Below are 24882 nucleotides of genomic sequence, written 5' to 3'. Positions count from 1 at the left end.
GCCATGGCCGCTGAGCCTGCGCGTCCGGAGCCTGTGCTCCGCAACGGGAGAGGCCACAACAGTGAGAGGCCCGTGTACCACGAAAAAAAAAAAAAAATCTTGGGATGCAGCTAAAGCAATGCTTAGAGGAATGCTATTAGTTTAAAAGGCTTTATTAGTAAAGAAAGGATTCAAATTGATGATCTAAACTTCTATCTTAAAAAACTAGAAAAAGAAGAGCAAATGAAACACAAAGCAAGCAGACAGAATGAAATAAAAACAAAAGAAGTTAATAATAACAGACCCAAGAAGAAATAGGAATTGTGAATAGACCTAAACTACATAAGATAATTTATAGACATAATTATATATGCAAAATACCCAAAATAATCCAGAGAAATATTTAGAATCATAATTGAGTTTAGAAAAACTGTTGGTTATAAGATCAGAACATAAACATTAACTGCATTTCTATGTATTAGTTAAAAAGTGAAATTTTAAAAGAAACAATTTACAATAATGTTAAAAGTATCAAATATCTGTGAATAACTTATGCGTAAAAGCTTCACATAAAAAACTGTAAACATTACTGAGAGAAATTAAAGAAGACCTAACTAGAAAAAGAGATGTGCCATGTTCCTGGATTTGAAAACTCAGTATTGTACAGAAATCAGTTCTCTCCCAACTTCATCTATAAATTTAATGAAATTCCAACCAAGACCCCAACAGGTGTGTGTGTGTGTGTCTGTGTGTGTGTATAACTTGACAAACTGATTCTGAAATGTATACAGAAATTTTAAAAAAGAAAAGCCAAGAAACTTGAAGAAAGAAATGAAAAGACAGGTTCTACCTGATATCAAGATCTGCTGTAAAGTTACAATTATAAAATTACTACAGTAATTTTTACAATGTGGTATTTAATCTAGGAGAGACAAATAACTTGATGGAATAGAATAGAGAGCTCAAAAAGAGATCCATGTATATATAGACACTCGATTAAGGTAAAAGGTAACATTGCAGAGCAGCAGGGGAAATGATGGGCTTTTTAATACTGGAATCACTGGATATCCAGTGGGGGGACCCTAGACCTTACCTCACACATACATAGAAAGCAATCCCTATTTTGACTGTAGATCTAAATATGAAAGGCAAAATAATAAAGCTTCTAGAAAATAACAGGAGAATTTCTTTGTGACCTCAAGGTACAGAAAGATTTCTTAGCCAGACACCAAAAACACTCACCATTGTAAAAAAAAAAAAAAAAAAAAAAGAATGATACGGGCTTCCCTGGTGGCGCAGTGGTTGCGCGTCCGCCTGCCGATGCAGGGGAACCGGGTTCGCGCCCCGGTCTGGGGGGATCCCACGTGCCGCGGAGCTGCTGGGCCCGTGAGCCATGGCCGCTGGGCCTGCGCTCTGGAGCCTGTGCTCCGCAACGGGAGAGGCCGCAGCAGGGGGAGGCCCGTGTACCACAAAAAAAAAAAAAAAAAAAGAATGATAATTCTGACTGCCTTAAAAGTAAGGACTTCTACCATCAAGAGACACTCCTATGGGGATGCAATGGCAAGCTATGGAGTAAGAGAAAGTATTTGGAACACAGTAAATAACAAACTATATCCAGAATACACAAAGAGTTCTTACAAATAAATAAAATAGATAATGAAAATTTTTAAAAAAAGAAAGATTTGAGCATGTGATTCACGAAAGAAGTTATCCCAGTAGCTAAAATCCACATGAAAAAGCGCTTAACAACATTAGTAATCAGGAAAATGCTAATTAGCAGCACAAGGAGATACCACTGTTTACTCACCAGAATGTTACACAACAATGAAAACAAACACATTCTCCACACAACAATATGGCTGAATCTCACAAACATACTGTTGAGCAAAAGGAATGAGCTGTACAACAGCACTTGCTAGATGATTCCATTTATTAAAAAAACTTTAAAATAGACAATACTAAACTATAGTGAACTGGAATAAACTGAATTGATAAAACTATAAAGAAAAGTAATGAACTGACAACTATCAAACTCAGGATGGTAGTTTTCTTTTGGGGCGGGGGGTGTGTGGTGGTGAGGAGAGAGATCAGGCAGGAACCTGAAAGGGAACTTTGGGGATGCTGGCAATGTTCTATTTCTTGACATGGATATTGATTATATGTTTGCCTATCTTATGATAATGTATTGAGTTGTATATATTTTCTTTACATTTTTCTACATGTGTGTTATATTTCATAATGAAATGAAAAAAATTTTAAAAAGAGTGAATGGGCGGGCTGCTTCTTTCCTTCCCTGATGGAGGAGGAGGGCTACTCAGTACAGACAGCAAAGGGAATACAGGGCTCCTGGCCATTGTGGAGACACCACGTCAGTCCTGGACTGCCTACCTCTGAACTCCTTTCACCCAACAGACAAACCAACCCCGATCTTGTTTAAGTCACCATTTAGGGGATCTCTGTTCCTTGCAGCCAAACCTAATCCTAACTTCTACAAGATAAGATTTGGGTTCAATTCAACTCCTACATGGCAAACACCTATTAGACATCAGGCCCAGTGCTTAGTTCCGGGGACAGCAAGAGGAATAATGAACTTACAGACTATAGGGGATCAAGAAAAAGTGAGACACACAGTAAGAGATCACAGAGAAGCCTTTAGCCCATTATGATTTGAACTGCACTACAGTCAATTCTCTATTTCCTGGAAGAGCTTAGATTAGCTGCGAAATGTCCAGGTGCTACCCTGTAAGCTTCTCTTGTGCTATGGATGCTGGTCTTACATTCACTGCCCCAAAGTGAAGGTGTTTTTATTAAAACTGGCTGTAGGCCAACTCTGCTTAAAATGGGCTTCTTGGGCCTTTTCAACTCTCCTTGGATCCCAAGCACAGTCAGACGAGGACCCTGAAAGATTTATTTTTCAGAACTGAGCTTCACGTCGCTTCATGTGTGGGGCATTGGGGTCTCGAACTGAACACTGGGCAGAAAGTGAGGAGAGGTCACGCTCATTTCCAGAATCAGATGAAGCCCAGCTTATTTTAAAGTGAGCTATGAAGCAAATCAAAGTTGTTTTAAAATACATACATCCAATAAGCCAGCTGGATTCAGGACTAAACCTGTATCTTTTCTAGAATTATTCAACCAGAAAATCAAAATATTCCCTAAACTGAATCTGAATTGAATTGTACTGTTATTTCATTTGGTTCAAGTCCTCAGATTGCGGAAGGAGCAGAGGGCCGAGTTTGTGCAGGGGGAGCTTAAGAGACGGAGCGTATGTGGGTGGCAGAAGATTCCAGGAGCCTGCTTGTGTCTGGAATGTAAAACAAAACCCTGTCAGGGATCTGACATGTAGCAGCTCCAGCTGCACGCTAGCAATTCAGCCATCAAAGGGGAAGATGACTTATATTTGTCTGTACAGACTTTGCATTTGCCGTTTAATCAGTGTTCGAGAAATCAGCTGCGGTTCAGGGAAGATAGCAGAGAGTCTGGTCTTGTGCTTAATGCTCCCAGAGATGGGCAGCCTACCCGACAGGTATGATTTGTTACTCTGAGAATGCAATGTTTTCTTCTTGAAATACACTTCTCAGGCATAGTAAAGAAAGTGCCATGCTGTTCCAAACTCTCAACAGTAGTTGTAGCATTTGATCAAGGGAAGGTTTCACCAGCACAACACACCTTGGCTGGGAACACAATGTATTGTAATTCAAATGGCTTCAGTCCTTCTTAGGGAACCGGAGCTTTGCAAAGAGGTATAAGAGGAGGGAACAAATAGCTGCTGAGAGCAACATGCAGAAATAAAACTAAAAGCTGTGTCACAGCATCTTGTCCCTGCGAACCTCACAGTTTCCTAAAATCAGGAATAAATTTGACTCAGGCTGTGCCAGGGCTTCAGGGCAGAAACCCAATGGGCAGGCCCTCTGCCCCAGTACCACGTGCCAGAGCCACAAAGACCAGAGTGAAAGGTGAGCTGGGCATGGTGTGATGAGCTCCTGATGACGTCATCGTGGTGATGGTTCCGAACCACCACCCTTCATGGATGGACCACTTCATATCACACCTCACACTGTGTGAGGCACTGAGGGTGGGATTCGAGAAGGACAAGGATGTGTCATCATTTTCCTCCAGAGTATGTCCTCGTACCGGGGAACGCCAGACATAATGGTTGAGGCCCTGAATGTCCAGCCCCTAGAGTTTTCTCACATGTGTTCCTGGCTTTGAGACTGCTGAGATGGATTAGCTAATGAAGATATGCAGAAGCAAAACATTAGGAGGACCCAGTGGCCAGAGGGCCGTGTCCTAATCTCACCTTGTAGCTCCAAAGATAGAACAAGGCAGTGAGAAAGTGGCCATATCGCCCCCCTGTTTTAAAACCCTTGGTGTCTTCTGATGCTCTCTGAATCAAGCCTAACATCCTTACCTCGCCTCCAAAGTCTGCATACATCTCCTGCTTGGTCACCCTCTGTCTTCCCCACCACAACACCATTCATTGCTCAACTAGGGCCTTTGTACCTCTAGCTCAGATTCTGCCTTTGGCCTGGTCAACGCATCCTAATCCACACAACCTGGTTTGACTGTCACTTCACTGGAGGATCTTCCCTCAAGCCTTTCTCTACCCATTTCAAGTCCCGGCTCCACTGGCCTACTGTTGTTCCCTTTCCACTGCCTTCTTAGCACTTACTACAATGATAATTATAGTTGTATAATTATTTGTAGACCATCGTCTCTGCTGGGTGGTAAGCTTTGTTAGGTCAGGGATGTATTTTTACTCACCACCATATTCCACACCCTAGCACAGTACCTGGCTCATAATCATAACAACAGTTAATATTTGTTGGATACTTTCCACCTTTTTTAACCCATTAATTTAATCCTCATAATCACCTATGAGATAAATACCACTAGGACACTCTCTTTGCAGATGGGAGTTTGAGGAATAGAGAGGTTAAGTAACCTGCTCAAGGTGACCCAGCCAGCAAATATCTGAACAAGAATTTAAACCCAGATAGCTGACCTTCAAAGTCTGTGGTCTCAGCAACTACACTGCAGTGGCTCAAAAAAAGATGTGTCAGATGAATGAGTTTATAAAAGAATGAATGGGGCTTCCCCGGTGGCGCAGTGGTTGAGAGTCCGCCTGCCGATGCAGGGGACACGGGTTCGTGCCCCGGTCCGGGAAGATCCCACATGCCGCGGAGCGGCTGGGCCCGTGAGCCGTGGCCACTGAGCCTGTGTGTCCAAAGCCTGTGCTCCGCAACGGGAGGCTTCCCCGGTGGCGCGGTGGTTGAGAGTCCGCCTGCCGATGCAGGGGACACGGGTTCGTGCCCCGGTCCGGGAAGATCCCACATGCCGCGGAGCGGCTGGGCCCGTGAGCCGTGGCCACTGAGCCTGTGTGTCCAAAGCCTGTGCTCCGCAACGGGAGAGGCCTCAACGGTGAGAGGCCCGCGTACCACCAAAAAAAAAAAAAAAAAAAAGAATGAATGAAATTAAGTTTGTATAATGTTTGTGAGACTAACTGGACAACAGAGGTAAGTGTGGGAGGGGCGTTTTTTCTCCCTCTGATAGGTAAGCTAACATTTATTGTATGTTTATTGCAAGCACAGTTCCCTTGCTTTGGTGATAAAGAAACTGAGGCTTAGCTAGTTGACTAACAGGTCACAGAGCTAACAAGTAGCAGAATTTGGATTCCAAACCCTTTGAAACACTGTATTATTCTGCCTCCCACATAAATCAGGAATAACAAATGCTGGTACAAGAAGGAAGGGAGAGCACCACACTTGTGAATTTCAGTCACGTGCACCCAGGCACACAGACAAAGCCCTTTCAAATGAAAGAGTGAAGTGGACAGCATTTAGATTCCTTTCTTCCCTTCCTTTACGAATTCAACCCAAGTTAAGGCATAGAAAATGGCCAGTGATGACAGCTAGGATCTTGCACTGGCAGACAAAGCATCTTGTCCTTAATACTCAGACAGAAGCCCTTGGCATCTCAGATCAAGAGACTGCTGTATGGAGAGTAGGTATTCCATCTCCTCCTTTTGGGAGGTCGCACCTCCTTCCCCACATCCTCACCCCTCTTCTCCCAACTGCTCATCCAGGTTTCCCCAGCTTCTCTCCGTAATTTTGGCGCATGGATGAGGACGAGAAAGGAGCACCAGTCAGCCCTCCTGGGTTGACAGAGCTCACCTTTGTGGGCAGGCAGGTTCTGATCTTGGGCACTGGTGTGATGGCTCCTTCAGCAGATGTCAGCTGAGCACCTGTGACAGAGTAGAGAGTGTTGGGGATATAACAGGACAATCACCGCCACCACAGAATCACAGCCACAAAGCAAATGGTTACATAGTCGATTAGGGAATGCTGGGACAAGATGACGTAAAGTGTCACCTGAAAGATGCCTTCCCTTCTCTATCCTGTTATCCACTAGTCCCTTCCTCCAACCAAATACCCCATTATAGAAGAGCAAGCTCGGGCTTCCCTGGTGGCGCAGTGGTTGAGAGTCTGCCTGCCGATGCGGGGGACGCGGGTTCGTGCCCCGGTCCGGGAGGGTCCCGCATGCCGCGGAGCGGCTGGGGCCGTGGGCCATGGCCACTGAGCGTGCGCGTCCGGAGCCTGTGCTCCGCAACGGTAGAGGCCACAACAGTGAGAGGCCCCCCCCCCGAAAAAAAAGAAGAGCAAGCTCATAGCTGATAACCAGAGAGGTTAAATCCTTCGTCTCCTAAATGACAAGAGATATACTTCCTAGGGCCAGACTCTCCCAATCTTTGCCAAGTATAAAATAAAGCACAAATGATTTGGAGGTTTTTGCCACCAAGACAGAGGTTTAAAAAAGACTGGGGGGACTTTCCTGGTGGTCCAATGGGTAAGACTTGGTGCTACCAATGCAGGGGGCCCGGGTTCAATCCCTGGTCGGGGAACTTGATCCCGCATGCATGCCACAACTAAAGATCCCAAATCCCACAACAAAGGATCCCAAATGGCGCAGCTAAGACCTGGCACAGAATGAATGAATGAATGAATAAATAAATATTACCAAAAAAAAAAAAAAGACTGGGAAAGAGAGGAGAGGGGCTTTGGGGAAAATTGACAAGGAGGACAAACTACATCTCTGGGCTGACCTCTGCTCTCTGGGTGACCTCAAGAGAATGTTCTTGGTACCTCAGGGGTGACTATGAACATAGGGGCTGTACTTGATTCTCAACTGGTATTTCCTGAGCAGAATCCCTGTGGGGAAATGAACAAAACAGCAATGATAGTAGGTTGGCAGAGTGAGGGAAGAAGGTGGCAAAGCTTGGTCCCTAACCTGCAAGCCCAATCTGGCACAGCAGATTCCTGTGGGCCTGGAGTAGGCAAGAAGGTAACAGGGACATGGGCCAGTGTAGCAAGAGGCACCAAGGTCACTCAGCAGGGCAAGACCAAGCCAGAGAGCATAACAAAGGCTGGTGGAAACTTCCACACCTCCAGTTCCAGGAGGGTGGGGCAGGAGGACCCAGAGAGGCACCCATAGGTAGACTCCTCCTCCTCCTGCTTTCTGGTCTTTCTAATGGTGTGAGGTCTTATACAGATGGCCAACAAATACATGAAAAGATGCTCAACATCACTAATCATTAGAGAAATGCAAATCAAAACCACAATGACGGTCAGAATGGCCATCATCAAAAAAAATCTACAAACAATAAATGCTGGAGGGGATGTAAAGAAAAGGGAACCCTCCTGCACTGTGGGTGGGAATGTAAATTGATACAGCCACTATGGAGAACAGTATGGAGGTTCCTTAAAAAACTAAAAGTAGAATTACCATATGACCCAGCAATCCCCCTACTGGGCATATACCCTGAGAAAACCATAATTCAGAAGGAGTCATGTACCACAATGTTCACTGCAGCACTATTTACAACAGCCAGGACATGGAAGCAACCTAAATGCCCATCGACAGATGAATGGATAAAGAAGATGTGGCACATATATACAATGGAATATTACTCAGCCATAAAAAGGAATGAACTTGAGTTACCTGTAGTGAGGTGGATGGACCTAGAGTCTGTCATACAGGGTGAAGTAAGTCAGAAAGAGAAAAACAAATACCAGATGCTAATGTACATATACGGAATCTAAAAGAACGGTACTGATGTACCTAGTGGCAGGGCAGGAATTAAGACACAGATGTAGAGAGTGGACTTGAGGACACAGGTGGGGAAGGGTAAGCTGGGACGAAGTGAGAGAGTGGCATGGACATATATATACACTACCAAACGTAAAATAGATAGCTAGTGGGAAGCAGTCACAGAGCACAGGGAGATCAGCTCGGTGCTTTGTGTCCACCTAGAGGGGTGGGATAGGTAGGGTGGGAGGGAGACGCAAGAGGGAGGGGATATGGGGATATACATATGCATATAGCTGATTCACTTTGTTATACAGCAGAAACTAACACACCATTGTAAAGCAATTATAGTCCAATAAAGATATATATATATATATATATATAAAATAATCCAAAAGGAAAAAAAAAAGAAGCTTGGAATCAATTGTGTGTGTGTGTGTGTAAAACCTGGAGGGAGAGCTCTCAATTGAGAAAAGTTCCTAAATAATGACAGAATGTAAATTTGACTCAATACCTCGGCAAGACTTTTAAACTACAAGTGACTAAAACACTATAGGTTGAACTGAATATAGTGGATTAGGCTAAATGGAATTTTCTCTTTGCCAAACAGAAGCATGAGGGCTTGCCTGAACTGGTCTTTTCCTGCCCTAGAAGCCAGAATTTGTCCCCTACCAGGGACCAGCCTCATCCCTCTCTGCCAGCACTGGCCTAGCCTCTGTGTGTCCAGTGTTGGCCACCTGTGGGTACTACCACTGTATCACGATGGGCCAAGGCTTTGGGTCTCTGGCTTCAAAATAAGCCCAGTCTCTACACGTGCCAGAGGCTGAGGATATGGGGAGAAGCGAACAAACTAAACTTTCAGGAGCTGTTTATGCATTTAATTCTGCAGATCTAAAAATGCAGCTTGTAGCAAAAAGTGTCCAAAATTTCCAACATGGCTTCTCCAGGGTGAAATAAGAGCTCTCCTCTGCTTAAAAGAATCTCATATTTCTAATTTTCCTTAGGATACTAATGGAACAAAATGAACCCAACAGGGTGCCCACTGGGCGGGTAGGGCACAGCCTAGGAATTCATTTACATTCATTTGCTTAGAGACTGCAAAGTCCTCTTACAAGTAATGCTTTGTCATAAAAATGACTACAGGCTCCCTGAAGCCAGAACCAATAAAATGCAGAAATAAAACAAACCTTCAATCTCCCCTTGCTCCCAGGTTTATCAGGGATGTGAGAAGCAATTGTATGGAGAGAAGAAAGACGGTGGGGTTTGAGAGAGGGAGGAGAGGTGGAAAGAGATGGAGGGGGAGAGCAGGGAGACAGGAGAATTGAAGGCAGATAAGGTAGAGTGGAAGAAAGAATAATGCAGAATAGGAGACTTAATTATGGATTCTGGTTTTCCCATCTAAACTGTGATATTACAGGAGGCCCAGTTTTATGGCCAGGATGAAATAATAATGATAATATTTATGCTAGAGAAACAAAACTATAAATAGCCTGACTCTCCATCAATAGGAGGCTGGTTGAGGCAATTACAGTAGCAATATATTATGCACAGATTATATTATTAATAAGCTGTTTAGGATAACATGTGGCTCTTCCAAAGAATATGTTTATTTGGAATACTGACCTAGAGAAACATTTGTAACATCAGAAAGAGTAAGTTTGAGCACCGTATGATCCCATTTTTACAAAAAAACACAGAAACTCACATACATACTTGGGGGGCGAATCCCTGATATTTATGAATGTGTTAGTATGAATAGAGAGAAGGGTGTGAGGGGTACCCACAGAACTTAGCAATGGATACTTTCTGGAAGGACGTGAGGTGGTGGAAGGGAAGGAAGGCAAAAAAGAGATTTTATTTGCATACTTCTTACTGTTTGACTTATGATGGGCACTCATTACTGGAATCTGAGATTAAAAAGAATAATAAAAAGTTTAGAAATATTAAATTGCTTAGCATCTAAGATAACAACAGTACTGAATGATAACAGTAAGCACTGCCTTGCAGCCTATTATGCATCTTGCCCAGTGCTGAGTGTGTCAAAAACACCCGTTTGCATCTTATGACAACCTTATGCTTCCATTTTACAGACTCAGAAATGCTCAGTAAGTTGCCTAAAATTGCACCACTGGTAAGGGACATAGGTGACTTGAATCCAGGTCTGGTCTACTGCAGAAGCCTTGGGGAAGGATGCAGCTGGAGGGCTGCCTCGTACCAAGAGGTCAAGCTGGAGGCTACGGAACAGGGGCATCAGGTGAGATGGTGAGCAGTTTCCTTCCGAGCCAGGTGGTGGGGCAGAGACAGTAAGAGCTGTGAGCTGGACTCAGGGTTAGAACTGCTTCCCTCGCATATCAAACTTTAATATCTCAATTCTCAAGGCTGGACTCGGCTGAGCGAGCCACTATTACCCATCAGCTTCTACACAGCATTTCCCAGGAACGGGCTGCTGGGAACATTCTATACCTGGAAGCATTTTATCATTGAAGAGTCTTAACCAAGACGCAGTAACACCGCCGAGCTCACTTTCCTACTCCCATGGGCAGGGCTATTAGGGGCACTCAGGTCCAGCTGGAGTGCGGTGTTAGGCAGTCAGGTCTTATTAATTTGGGGTTTTGTGACAATTTCACATAAGCCTGGCTGAAGTTTGCCTCTGCAACATCTGTAGATAAAAGGCTTGCCAGATTTCTTGATGAATAAGGAAAACAGACAAGTAAGGATGGAAAACGTTTAACCTACTTGAGAGATTTAAGTGACTTCTTTTGTTTTGTGAAGAACTTAAGCAAGGTGTCTGCCTAAAAATGCCAGCTCCTAAATAGTTGTTATTAATGGCAAATGCAGATTCAGCAAGATTTCCAGGTCATAACTTTTTAGAAGTAGCCAAGTAACTCTAACTGCTCTGAAATAACAGTCTATGTCTCCAACAAGGCTATTTCTCAAAATGACTAGATATTCTGCAATCAGAGTTGATGATGTCAACATCATCTCTCTGAGACTGAAAATGTGAACCTAGTAGGTGTCTCCATCTTTCGTGCTGTTCATTCATCTCCGTCTTTTAGGATGATCACAGTCCTGGTTTGGGTCTTAGCTTGAAAACTTCAGATTCCTCTGTCTCTCCAGGCCCCAGCAGATGCAAGCCTTACACTGCCTCAAGGAGCAAAAACACCTCCTTCTCTTCCCAAAGGACAAATCTGCATGTTCCTTCCTTCTTAGCCCCTTCTGGGTTTTCAAAATGACATTTTCTCTGGCCTTTTCATTTTTCCTGGACTCCCTTTCCTTGTCTCCAGGGCTGTTCCTATCTCCTCTTAAAGCTACCATCCCATCTCACCCCTCTGGAGAGCTGAAGCTGGGAGAAGAGCCATCCATATCTGCAGCCTCCACGGCTCAGACCTACTCACTCCTTCCTTCTCTGTCTTCCTTCCCCACCGTCACAGAAGCCACTCTCCCAAAGGTCACCAGTGACAGCCCATCGGCAAATGCAGTGACCTTTTCTCAGTCTTCGTCCTGCTCGACCTTTCTGAGTGTCTCACACTGTAGGCCATCTCTTCTCCACTTCTTTGGAAAATCCATTTTTGCTTCCATTACCCTGTAGTCTTCTATTCTTTCCCTACATCTGGTTTAAGGTTTCTGTTTCTTTCTTGGCTTCCCTTTTCTCCCTCTATTTCTTTAAATACAAACTTTTTTTTTTTCCCCAATTCTCTTTCTTCTGACTATAAATGCATCTTTGTGGGTGACTTCCAGATCTACAGCTAAAATCAAGTCTTGCTTTGCTACTAAAATCTTACCTTGCTCTTCTTCCTAGTGGCACCATCACCTTCCTGTTCCTGGGCTTGACATCTTGAGATTATTTTTACAACTCTCCCTTCTTTCTTGCCCACTCACCCCAACAGTAAGTAAAGCCCTGTTGGTTATGACTGCAATGTCTATGGCAAACTAGCATTTGGCATTTCTTTGCTGAGTGACATCAGATCAACTTCACAACTCTGAGCTTCAGTTTCCCAACCCTTGCACATAGATCATGGCAAACACACTGCAGTGCTGTAAGGGTTCCTAGCCCTGACACTAAAACACAGAGGGACTGGGGCAGGGTAGACACTTCCAGGTGCCATTGCTACAAGAATTACAGTTGAGTCTTATTTTTCCTGACAGTTAATTACATTTGAGTCTTATTCTTCCTGACAAATGTGCTCTATGACGTCACCGGGAACACTGAATTAGTGAACACTGAGCCACAGCTCCTGGGAAAATCCAGGGTTAGCTTCCTACCAGCCTCTGATCACAACATTCTCATCAACTGATCAATACATAACTTTGTTTATGCTTATTTCTGTTTTAAAACACCTTACTTAATATACATGGTTGATTCTTTAACACTGAACTCACGCCCACCCACCCTATCATTATTGCCTGAATGAAGTTTATCTGACACGTATTTTTTCCCTAAGGCACATTGCAGCCTTCTTGTGCTTAGGAACCTAGACACCGCCTCACTGCTACACTTGGGGGGTATTTTAAACAGAGAAACCACCAACAAAAAGCACAGAAATGCAAAAAACATGGCACTACTAAGTAGACCACAAAAAGGACATGTATTTATAGTCTGAGAGCTAAAACAGCAATTACCTTGCTCCACCTCAGCTGGGAACATGCACACTGGGCACCTGGATATTTTCACCACTCTGTGCAAGTCTGTGAATATCAGCAAAAGCACCTTGAGTATTGATTTGCAGGTTACAGATCCGTCTCGGCTAGCAGGTGAAACTGCAAATACGGAATGCGCGAATGACGAGAACCGGCTGTACTTTCTCCTTCTCGTACCCAGCACTCTTGCCCTCGCTGAAGCCTTCACTTCCCCTTGCCTAGATGAACTTTCCTGCGCAATCTTTCTGCCTGAGCTTCAGACTTTCCATGTCCACCTTACACTCCCCATTCTCTGGGACTGGATTTACAGGTTCTGGCTGCAAAATTCTCTTCCCTCTACCTGCCAGCTCCTTCTCTCTGAATAATACCTTAACCAGCTGCCACATGATAAACGTATCATCTTCTGTAAAACTACTTAACCTCTCCTCTGTTCATCTGCCTAATTTCTGGTATGGGCTGATGGTGCTGGCCCTACCTAATTTATAGGATTTTTTGGAGGATCATGTTAAGATAGTAGTTCTCTAATTTTCGTGTGCGTAAGAATCACCACAGAAGTGGACCAGAAAGGGAAGAGAGAGAACTTCTTTACAGTTCAGGTTTCTACAGCCTAAGCTCAGAGATTCTGACATAGGTTGGGGTCAGCCTCAGGAATCTACTTTTAACAATCTCTCTGTTTCTCAGATGACACTTTAAGAAACACTGGTTTAAGTCAATGGATGTGAAGGTGTCTTGTAAACCAGGATGCATGCTACCTTCATCCATTAGCAAATAACAAACGGATGCCTACCACGTGTTGCTCAGGGGCAAGTGTAGGGACATAACAGTGAAAGGGATAGAAAAATAAATTCAAATAGGAGATGAGAAAGGGTGGTTAGTATTTTTTTGTTTGTGTCCCTTTTTCACAACACAAAACTAAACCATACTTCCATAAAGAAAAAAGTAGGCAAGCACAGAGTTCCAGAAATAAGTGTGCCACCACACCCCAAAATCAAGCTCAGCTGCACCTTCCACCTTCTGTGAAAACGGTTTGCATGTACCTCATTTCTCCCCTGTCAGACGATGCTCTCCTGGAGGACAAAGGGCCAACGGTTTGTGCCTCCAAGAAGTACACTGTGGACCTTTGTACCTGAAGTGTGCTCAGCAGATGTCTGAATGGATGATCTGTTTATACAGATGTCAGTTGGATAAAGCCCGATTCAATACAGCGAAAGAGATGGGCATTTAAAAAATAGTTAACTGCTAACTTTTTATTTTTTATTTTTTAACTGGCTTGTGGACAGGGATAGCTGTTGGCCACTCAAAGAGGCAGGTAAGGAATGGAAAGAGAGAAGATTACACACCTATATTAAAATGCCTACTGCGTGCCAGCTGCTGTGCTCACACTCTTGTAACTAGAAGCTCTGTGACCCATCTTTCAACCTCAAGGCAAGACACCTCATGGAGGAACTTAGAAGAGCAGAGATGCCTTTTGAATGGCCAGAGCTGTCTGATCTACAGATTTTGCATCAGAGGCACTTAGCCTATCATGTGCCATGGACTCTTCTGGCACTCCAGTTAAGTCTACTGACCCCTATTCAGGGGCATGTTTTTAAACACATAAGATTAAGAGACACAGGATTCCAAAAGGAAACCATGATATTGAAACATGGTTAGCTAAAAAAAAAAAAAAAAAAAAAAAAGATACGGCAGTATGTATGCTTCTTTATTATTGCATTAAATAATAAGACTAAGGAACAGATCTGTGAAGCATTATTTATGATAATTTCAAAGTAATAATAAACATAACAATAAAAACATCTGGGGACTTCCTCGATCGTCCAGTGGTTAAGACTCTGCCTTCCAATGCAGGAGACATGGTTCGATCCCTGGTCAGGGAGCTAAGATCCCACATGCTGTGGGGTGTGGCCAAAAACTAAAAAAAGAAAACTCTGTAACATGACATGAAAATACATGGGCTTTCTATTGGTGACAAAGTCATAGGTGCCACTAATAGTGGTTTTGGAAGGAAATTCTAATGTGTAGCTGGACAGTTAAGAAGATTAAGATGCAGTTTCCTTCTACCCAAGTTCATGGACATCCCTGATTCTATCCAGGGACCCACTGAGACCCAAGTTTAGAATCTCTATTTTAGGTTGGAGCACTTGGGGAAATGACTGAGCACTTGAGTTTCAGAGAACCTCCTTCTTGCTCTGTATAAAGCCATGTAGCTCTAAATCTACCTCTGCTGAGTACTTCAATTTTTACTCACTACTAGTCAAGAAAATCTTTAGAAGAGTTCAACTGAAACCTATTTCTCTTCAGCCTGCTTTGTTTTATTGTCCACTGAGCACACTACCCTTGGATCTTCTATTTTCCACTTGAGATAAAAATGAACAACTATTAACTGAATTTGCTCTGTTTTTCAAAGACTTCAGGGTGGGGAGCAACCTTTTATATTAAACAAGTAAAGATGTGTTCAATGTAGAAAAAAAAAGAAGCAATCAACAAAAAGAACAAAGTAAATGCCAGGCACAAGCCCACCCTCCAGATATAAATTCTATTAATAGTTTGATGTACAGATTTTGAGACTTATAAAGATGTCTGTATATACACAGACATATATTTATATCATGTATATATTTATACAGATCCTTTTTTTTTTTTTAGATGTTTGGGGTAGGAGTTTATTAATTAATTAATTAATTTTTGCTGTATTGGGTCTTCGTTTCTATGTGAGGGCTTTCTCTAGTTGTGGCAAGTGGGGGCCACTCTTCATCGTGGTGCGCGGGCCTCTCACTATCGCGGCCTCTCTTGTAGCGGAGCACAGGCTCCAGACGTGCAGGCTCAGTAGTTGTGGCTCATGGGCCTAGCTGCTCCGCAGCATGTGGGATCCTCCCAGACCAGGGCTCGAACCTGTGTCCTCTGCATTAGCAGGCAGATTTTCAACCACTGTGCCACCAGGGAAGCCCCAGATACTATTTTTTAAACAAAAATGAGATCATATTGTATACACTCTTTTGTAACCTATTTCTCACACTTAATACAGCAGAGACATCTGTGTATGTTAAAAATATTCTACACCATTACTTTCAATGTCAAGATGGCTGAATTCCATTCAATAACTGAGACATAATTTAACAAATTCCTGTATTCAAATTTTAAGCTGCCTCAGTTGTTTTTCATAATTAAAACAATACTTAACAGGAAGCAACTATTTTATTTTCTAACTGCCTACTAGTTGGGTGACCTTTTCTTTCCCCAGACGAAGAAATAATTGTACCTAACGGTCCCTGTCTCACAGTATTGTCGGGAAGATTACATAGATAAAGCAGGAAAATTGCTTGGCAGAGGGCCTTGAACATAGTAAATGTACAGTAGGCATTAGCTATAAGCTATTTTTTTTAAATTATTCTATAGGGTAAATACTTAGGTGTAAAATTTCTGGGTCAAAAGACCCAAATTTGAAATATGCTACCAAACTGTGACCCAGGAAGACTGCTTCCCTGAGGCTATATGTAAGCTCCTGTTGAACGCATTCTATTTCTCTAAATTATGTCAGTGATCCTCAGCCTCCATAGTGCACTCCACCTGTGAACTCCAAGAGTAACTCAAGAGAGATACCACCATTACAGGCAGAGCTGAGCTCTTTAGAATTCAGTGCATTTTTTGGTCATCCGCCTATGACATCCAAGCCATGTATCACAGAGCCAAACTTCAAATGGAGAAGTAGAGAGCCATTAAGAAAATGCCACTCTGCTCTCTTCCTTCCAGCCCACACTTCTCTGATTTGTGTAGGACATGCCCCAGGTCTCATAAAAACAAACTTGTTCCTATGTCTCAGCTATGATTGAGCCCAATGTCCAGACTGTATTCAAGGTCTCCAAATCCTATGTCCTACCTTCAGCAACTGGCCCTCTCTCCCACTGACCTAACCCTTACCAGAGTATGCCATGTTCAGACAGAAAGGAAACTCTCCAACATTAAATGTATTTATTGGTATGCTGAACCAGTGATGGGAGGAAAACTACAAACCAGGTAAATAAATCTAAAAAGTAGACGGAGACAATGACAGCCAGAGAATCAGTGGTACACTCTAATATCCCCAACTCTCTTCCTTCTAACTCATCCTTCTCTGAAGTGTTGGCTGAAAGAGGGGCACAGAAATACATTCTACTTGGAAGCCAGGTGGGACGAGAGGAAGGTTTAAAACTGCATTTGTCAAAACTAGGAGAATGTCCACTGTGCATATCCAAACATGGAGAGGGGCAAGCGGAGACCAAGGGAGCTGCTCAGCTTTTCCTGTCTACCACCGGCCGCCTCTCTAAATCATGTCTCTTTCCAACCCCAAAAGCCCAGATCATATCTGGTGTACAGCCTTCATGGTGTCATTTCTTGGTCTCCTCACCTCAAGTCAGACACTGGTAGAGAGAGGTCTTTTCTCAGTTATCTGAACTGGCATCAGTGTTACCCATCCAGTGGATGCAGGATTCATTTTATTTCCTCAGCTCTCTTCCTTCCCGAAGATTCCCTTGTTCTCCTTTTTGTCCAGGTCCTACTTTCAAAGGTCCAGCTATGCCTTCACCTCTTCTAAGAAGCCTCCCTTGGCATACCGAGATTCTCATTATCTGAACTCCCTATGCTGGTACCATACCAGAAGAGACCCTATAACACATCAGCTCCATGCTTTTTGTCCTCTGTCTTACTCTTTGAAGAATATACATGGAATTCTCATGGTTCCTTGATCTAGTGAAGTCTGCAAAATCTTGAAACCAAAATCATAATCTCTTCTTTACCCTGAGACCTCAACTCCAGATTATACTAGAAATAAAATGATGTACCGTGAAGTCCAACAGGTACCACGGTGATCCCCAGTGCTAACAGGAGCCAAAATTCCAGGGCTAGTAAACTATTGACTCTTTCTAAGTCTCAGTTCCCTCGTGTTAAAAGATGAGTAATTATAGTCCGTACCACATGATATCCATTTGTAAGATAAGATATGTGCACACTAAATACAGTGCCTGGTTCAGGAAAATGTTAACTGCTATATTTTCCCTCTTCCTTCTACTCACTACCCCCTACTGTTTTCCTCACCCACTTTTACTGAAAGCACACTCTCTACTGACACTTAACTTACTACTTTCCACTTTGTTTTCGCCATTTAAGGCCATGACTTAACACTTCTACTTGACTATAACTAAGCCTACCATGGGCATGGCCCACATCCAGTTCTCCTGGAACTGCCCGCCTCCATTGGGCCCCCTGCCTTATGTATGATACGTACTGGCATGAATGAATAAATACCAATGCCTTTCTTTGTAAAACTAGTATCTGCTTTAATATATGTTTGGCTCAAAACTGGCCCTTGCTTTGTCTGCCCACATCAGTGGTCTCTGTGTTCCGAGGACAGGGACTATCCGAATAATTGGTTTTGTACCACGGAGCACGCAGAAAAGACCGAATTCATGATGACATTTCAGTAGCCAGCAACTCAAAGTCAGGAAGGATTTTCTTTAGCATCATCTTTATATTTAATGAAATGCTCATCCCTCCTCCTTAAGAGTTTTATTTTCTAAGTTCTTCAAGCCACATTTCTAGTTTCTGCATGTTGCCTGTCTCATGGTGACAGTTTCAGGCATTTTCCCAAATGCTAATGACACAAAGGATGAACGATAACGTGGGTAAATTGCTGTGGAGCCAAGCTTTTGAAAACATAAAACAAAACAAGAAATGGGACTTTTCTAGCTCTGTTCAATTTCAGTGACACATTTCGTATTAGGTTCTTTTGTTTTTACTCTGTGGGTATTTAAATTTTAGCAAATTGAGTAGTTTCTCCCAGAGAACTACCAATTGAGCATTTTTCAGCCATGGCAAACAGCATTCTTCTCATAGGAAGTAGATTATAGTACTGCCCCAGAATAACTGAAAAACACCGTTCAACTGCTAACTTGGTTCCCAAATGGGCTTTTACTTGCAGGGGACATGGAAAAGCAAGCGTGTTTGGAGGGGGCCATTCTTTGTCCTAGATTATATTTCCGGCATCTTTATGGGTCTCCCCTGCCCTCCTTCAATGGTAGTCCAGGCTGCTATCACGGTGTGTTTTCTAACCTGCATATCTGAGCATGTCCCTCCCTTCCCAACACTGTAATGGCTCTCCTTTACCTTCAGTGCAAAAGCCAAACTTCTACCTACAGGCTCAACTACTATCTGCACTTTATGTTCCAGCCATCCTGAACTAACTTCCATTATCATTCTCAAAGTGTGCCGCACTCTTCCTGGCCTTCGGAACTTATATATGTGTTCCCACTGTCAAGAAGCCAGAACTCACTCTCTGTGTGCCTCCCCAGTCCTCGCCCAGCTCAACCCAAATTCTCTTAACTCCTGTTCATCGTTTAGAACTTGACTTTTATGTCACTTCTACCAGACATCTTCTGTCTCCCCTGCTAGACTAGGTGCAGCTCTCTGTGATCGTCCGGTTCCATGGACCTCCCATACCCTAACCACACCGTAACCCTGTATTGTCATGATCTTATTTTTTGCCATTACCTATTTCATATCCCTCAGAAGACTGCTCAGGGGAAATGAATGTCTTATTCACAACCATGCTCTGCAGGATCCAGTATAAGAATGGCTCATGTATTTGTTGAATATTGCTGTGCTGGTGGTATATTAGGGATAAAAAGTAAGACCTAGAAATATTAGGATCCTCAGCTCTTTTGCTGAAGGTAAATCCAGACATTTAGCTTGAACCCCATTTGTACTTGATTACTTCCTGAGTTGTTTCCCTAACAAAAACATGCAAGGACCTGCATGCAGTAGGTAATCAATATATGCTGTTAGCTATGTGTATCATACTTCTCTATAAATAGTTACTCTCTCTCAATGGCCTACCAATAATTAATGAAGTTTAACAACTCAATCAAAAAATGGGCAGAAGGCCTAAATAGACATTTCTCCAAAGAAGACATACAAATTGCCAAGAAGCATACGAAAAGCTGCTCACCCATCGACAGATGAATGGATAAAGAAGTTGTGGTACATATATACAACGGAATATTACTCAGCCATAAAAAGGAATGAAACTGGGTCATTTGTAGAGATGTGGGTGGATCTAGAGACTGTCATACAGAGTGAAGTAAGTCAGAAGAGAAAAACAAATATCATATATTAATGCATATATATGGAACCTAGAAAAATGGTACAGATGAACCAGTTTGCAGGCAGAAATAGAGACACAGATGTAGAGAACAAACGTATGGACACCAAGGGGGGAAAGTGGCAGGGTGGGATGGGGTGGTGGTGGGATGACCTGGGAGATTGGGATTGACATGTATACACTGATGTGTATAAAATGGATACCTAATAAGAACCTGCTGTATAAAAAAATAAATAAAATAAAATTCAAAAAAAATTTAATGAAGTTTGAGCACCTAGTTCCTAGTTATCTTTGCAAGCAAGGATAACACATGATGAAAAATAAATTTCAATTATAAAGGAAGAACTTGTTGATCATGAAGACTATGAACATTGGGAGAGTTTGTATAGGGAGATGATCACATATTGCCTTAGTCTATCACATTTGTAGCCATGGGTTGTACTGATAAATGAAGACTCAATCTGTCCTTGGCTTTCATGATGGATCACTACACTGGAACAAGCAAAGGTCATCACTATAGTCACAAATGGCCACCTAATTTAAAGTCGTGATAATGTCCAGGACAATATTCCAAATAAACTTAAGGACTTATCTAAGAGGTTCAAATGTATTCCTAATACTTGTAGAATTCCACCTGGGTGCTCAAGATTTCTAAAGCAGCAGCTGGACCAGAAGGAGCTGTTAAGGGTAAGAATCAGATCACAACAATTACCTACTTAATGTGGCATTTATCTGGCATTATCAGTGCAAGGTCATTTATACTAACCACCAATTATTTCTTGAACATTTTCCTGAAACTAGCAATAATCATAAAGATAATAATTTATTGCAAACATAATCAATTCAAGAAAGATAATTAGCATGAACAATTGCTGTAGGGCAATATTAGCTGTCCATAAAACATATGCCTCAATCTGTTTCTTGTTCCCTTTGGAAGAGATTAGCTACGTATGGTTTATGTGGTATGCCTGTTGCAGATGTTGATACTTAAAAAAAAATATGAACTAGCGTTATTAATCTTTTTGTGAAGAACAAAAGAAGTAATTGAGAACCTTATTATCATAGATGATTGAGGTTTTAGATAATAATGGCATTTTATTTCAAAAGTCCATCAAACAGAGGATTTTAATTGTAAGGCTTGACTAATCATGACCACTTTGACTCCTGATAATTATGTATCAAGATGGAAGTTTTTAATGAGTCTTCTTGAAATTAAGGGTACATTCTGCCATTGTGCATTTGATACAGAAAAAAATATGCTCCAATTCTAATATTTGAAAATGTCAAAAACCTACTTCTAAGCATACTTGTTCTAAAAATACATTCAAAGAATTTAGATTAGAAGTAGATGAGCTGAGAAACAGGAATGTAGGAGTGGTGTCCAGCCACTGAGAGCGGAGAGTCATGGGGCCTACTTAAATAATTAACAATAGAAGTCAACACGTGCTCTGTGCAAGGAAAGGCCCTCTAACTCAAAGCAAAGGGGTTAAGGCGCAGGCCAGAGGATTCCAAATGCCCAGCCACTAGTTAGAACCCGAGGAAAGCATCCTGCTGCAAGTTTTTCTATTCCTCAAGTTCCCCATGACAGATGACATAGAAGAGTAAGTCCACACTCATTTCAGAATATTACATAGGTGGCATTAAGCACCATGGCTGATGTCTAACATCTGCGACGGGAGCATACTAGTGTTCCTGTAAACAAGCTTCTTTTGAGCCTGTGTAACCTTCAGAGCTGAAGCTAGATAAGGATGACATGGATTTCCCTGCAAATTAATGATCTCTCTTTCACCCCCAATTAGGTGGGAAACTGATCTGCTATTAGAAAAGCTTTCTGTTACAGGTTGCATTTCTAAAATGGGACTCAAGAAGTGAAGTTATCTCTCCTTTTACATAAAGAAAGAGAAGCTCAGAAAGAGTATGAAGGATTAGAGAGCTCTAGGCCCTCTAAACCTCTTCCTAGGGTCTCACCGCTCTCTGAGCATAATCAGCATTTCAGTGGTAGGATGTAATCCCTGATCAATGACATTTCCAACTAACTATAACCAAGTCAAACATCAGAAGAAATTTAGGGCATATTCAGGGGCTAATTTGATACTGAGACACATCACTACAGAATAGTTTTTTTTTGCCCATGGAATGTTTGTTGACACTTCCCTAAACTGATACCTTTTTTGGAACCTTGGTTTCCAGAACTGCAGACAGAGAGAAATTTCATATCACACAATACACTATTTTCTTTAAACAGCACACATTCTTCTGAGGCAGGACAAAGAACCCGAGAAATAAAGACCCTAGGTAGATGGAATAGGCTCTGTGAGCTAACATGCGGAGCAAATCCACTCAAAGGCTGAAACAGGAGAACATCAGCTGATTACAGAAGAGGGAAGAAAATGCACGTAAGTTCAAACACTCCTTGCCTGAGCTAGGTTTGCATGGAGGTGGAGGGGGTGATCGAGGATCTGTTTAAAAGTGTCCAGGAAGATGCCGAGTCTCTCACTCCATCTCTGTTTTTAGCCATAGCTGCCAGAGGGGACAGAGGTACCAGGATGAGGGTGAAGACTGGCAAACACTTCTATTAGGGTTAGGGTGATAAGCCCAATTTGAATTGAACAATAAAGTGGACACCGAGTCAAGACTTCTACTAGCCTACACGGTGTTTTTGTGAAGACTGGAAAAGGCACAAACCCAGCGCCTGGGAATCCGACCTCAGCAAGCTGAGCCAAGTGTGTGAGATGGCACAACTCAGAAAACACAATGTGAAGTCAGTTTAGACGACATGGGCTCAGTGCTGAGACCACAATTAAAGTCAAGGGAAATAGACACATACTCACTTATCTGTGCAGTTACCTTCTCTCAGGGGGAAGAACAAACAGGCTCACAACTGTAAAGCCAACGGCTCATATTTGACTTGAGCATGTAGCATTTCACATTGATTCTAACAAACCTGTGGTCTGTTTGGTCCCTATAAGTCACATGAACTCACTCATGCATGCGCCAATACACCTTTCCCCGCCAGAGTATAAAAGAAATCTGTGTTCAACTCTTTCACCTTCCAATCCCAGCCCTCACCCACCTACCACATGCACAGACACTGGTCTCAGCCTGATCACTCCCAGATCCCCGTGTCCCCAATTTCTGCTCTGTTCCTCACATCTGGTAGATGATAACTACCTCTGGGCCTTTTAGTTGCCTTCTTGTGGTCTCGGCCTCACCTTCTGGTCCCTTTCTCAGCTTGTCTCCATCTCCTGACTTGCCTTAAACTCCCTACCCTAGCTCTGACCCCCAAGGTGGTCATCTTTCCTAATTATAGTCCACTCAGACTGACCATGGCCGAGTTGGCATTCCCTTAATATCCATCTTTGACAAAGGAGATAGTCCTAGGCTTGACATGCATAAAGCAGACACACAATAAGTATTTGTTGAAATATTGCTAGATGAATCAGGTAACTGAATATTACCAGTGGTCATCTCTGGACTGCTGCTTGATCTTACAGACTTTCAGATTTATCTCATTTATTGAGCTTCAATTAGGGATTTGTTAATCAATCTCTCTCCAAACCATATTAGCTGCATGGTTAAGCCTATGATGAGGACAATTTATGCATTGGTGAATGAGAAATGACTGAATTAGCTAAAGATGGTTGGACCACATTAGCTGAAGAAAAGAGGAGCCTTAGACACTTGGGGTTAGCTTGTCATCCCCTGAACAACTCACCGAATCTTCTAGGCCAAGACCTCATCAGAGCCACCAATGGGATTGAGCACCAAATAGCTACCATTCATTGAGCAGGCAATAGGCTACGTGTGCCTTAGTAAAGAAACCTCACAGCTGAAAGATAAGCCTTATTTTGCCAAGACATGAAGAGACTTGTCCAATATAAAGAGGTTGGTAGATTCTACAGACTGACTTCAAACTCGGATCTGATTAATTCCAAAGACCATACTGTCTGCATATTTCCACTTAGCTTCTCTGTTGTGGTGAGGCACAGGGCAGGAACCCAAACTTCAGAATCTAAAAAATCAGAGCTCTAGGTCCCAAGGAACTAACTCACAGTCACACTTGAAACAGGCACATGGCCAGAAAGAGGTAGGAAGATAGTCATGAGGTATGAAGTGGTCCACCACCTGGAAGAAACTCAAGGATGGTCATGGCACACTCTCTGGTCCCTTTCTGGTTTTCCCCCTTCTACTCTGCTTTGCGAAGCCCTGGGATCCCCTTTGGGACAGCGGCCTGAAGACACACCATTCCCTGTTGGCTGATTTCCCCTGCTTGACTCTCTGCTCCGTGCTGCCCGGTCATAGGTGTAGGTGAGATTCACTTCACCCCTCTCAATCTCTGGACTTCCTGTGAGCCTCCCATACCCTCAAATAACAAACAGGTCCTGGAGCTGCCCCAATCAGCCCTCAGACCTGGGCTTCCTGTACTGCCAAACTCAGCACGGTTCTTAAAGTTCCAGACCTTAAACTTGGTTATTTTTCTTTCTGGTTAAGTGCTACACCATTGGAGCCAGTTTATACTCCTCCATCATGAGCCTGGCTACTTGCAAGAACCCCGTTCCCACCAGTAACAAGGGTGCTCATTTGCTGTGGGGCTTCCAGTCAAAGCAAAAATGCGATCACCAGATCACCACGGGGGAACTAGGGCGGGGGAGCAGTAAAAGGGACTTCAAAGAAGTCAGCCCTCAGGGTTTGAAGGGAAGGCTCCATAAAGTAATTCGAGAAGGACACAGGCAGAAGAGAACTAAATGTGAGAAAGGTTGGAAGTGATGGGATGATGATAGTAATAATTGCTCCTTGAATATTTACTATGGGTCAACCACTGGATTATCTCCAATCCTCACAGTAAAGGTATTTTATCTCCATTTTACTGATGAGGAAACTGAGTGTGAGAGATGAAAAAGCCTCAAGTATACAGTTTACATATGGCAAAGTAAGCTTACAGACATAGGTCCACTAGCACCCTGTTCATGTTGGTCCCACCATACCATGCTGCAAAAAAAAAGGGTGAACAGAGCTTGGCCTGCACATCTCAGTGGGGTTTTAGAAGG

General features: G+C 42.9%; 1 long non-coding RNA gene across 1 annotated transcript in view; it reads right to left on the bottom strand.

Annotated features, from left to right (window-relative positions):
- LOC129392348 (uncharacterized) overlaps window positions 1–24882 on the bottom strand; it is a 183367-nt gene that overhangs the window by 94927 nt on the left and 63558 nt on the right. Inside the window, exon 2 of the long non-coding RNA XR_008618133.1 lies at window positions 6153–6223. This is a non-coding gene — a long non-coding RNA (uncharacterized lncRNA). The remainder of the gene's footprint in view (window positions 1–6152; window positions 6224–24882) is intronic.

The sequence above is a fragment of the Physeter macrocephalus genome, chromosome 8 (assembly GCF_002837175.3).
Source record: "Physeter macrocephalus isolate SW-GA chromosome 8, ASM283717v5, whole genome shotgun sequence".
NCBI classification, from domain to species: Eukaryota; Metazoa; Chordata; class Mammalia; order Artiodactyla; family Physeteridae; genus Physeter; species Physeter macrocephalus.
This window is presented reverse-complemented; position numbering and strand designations above follow the sequence as displayed.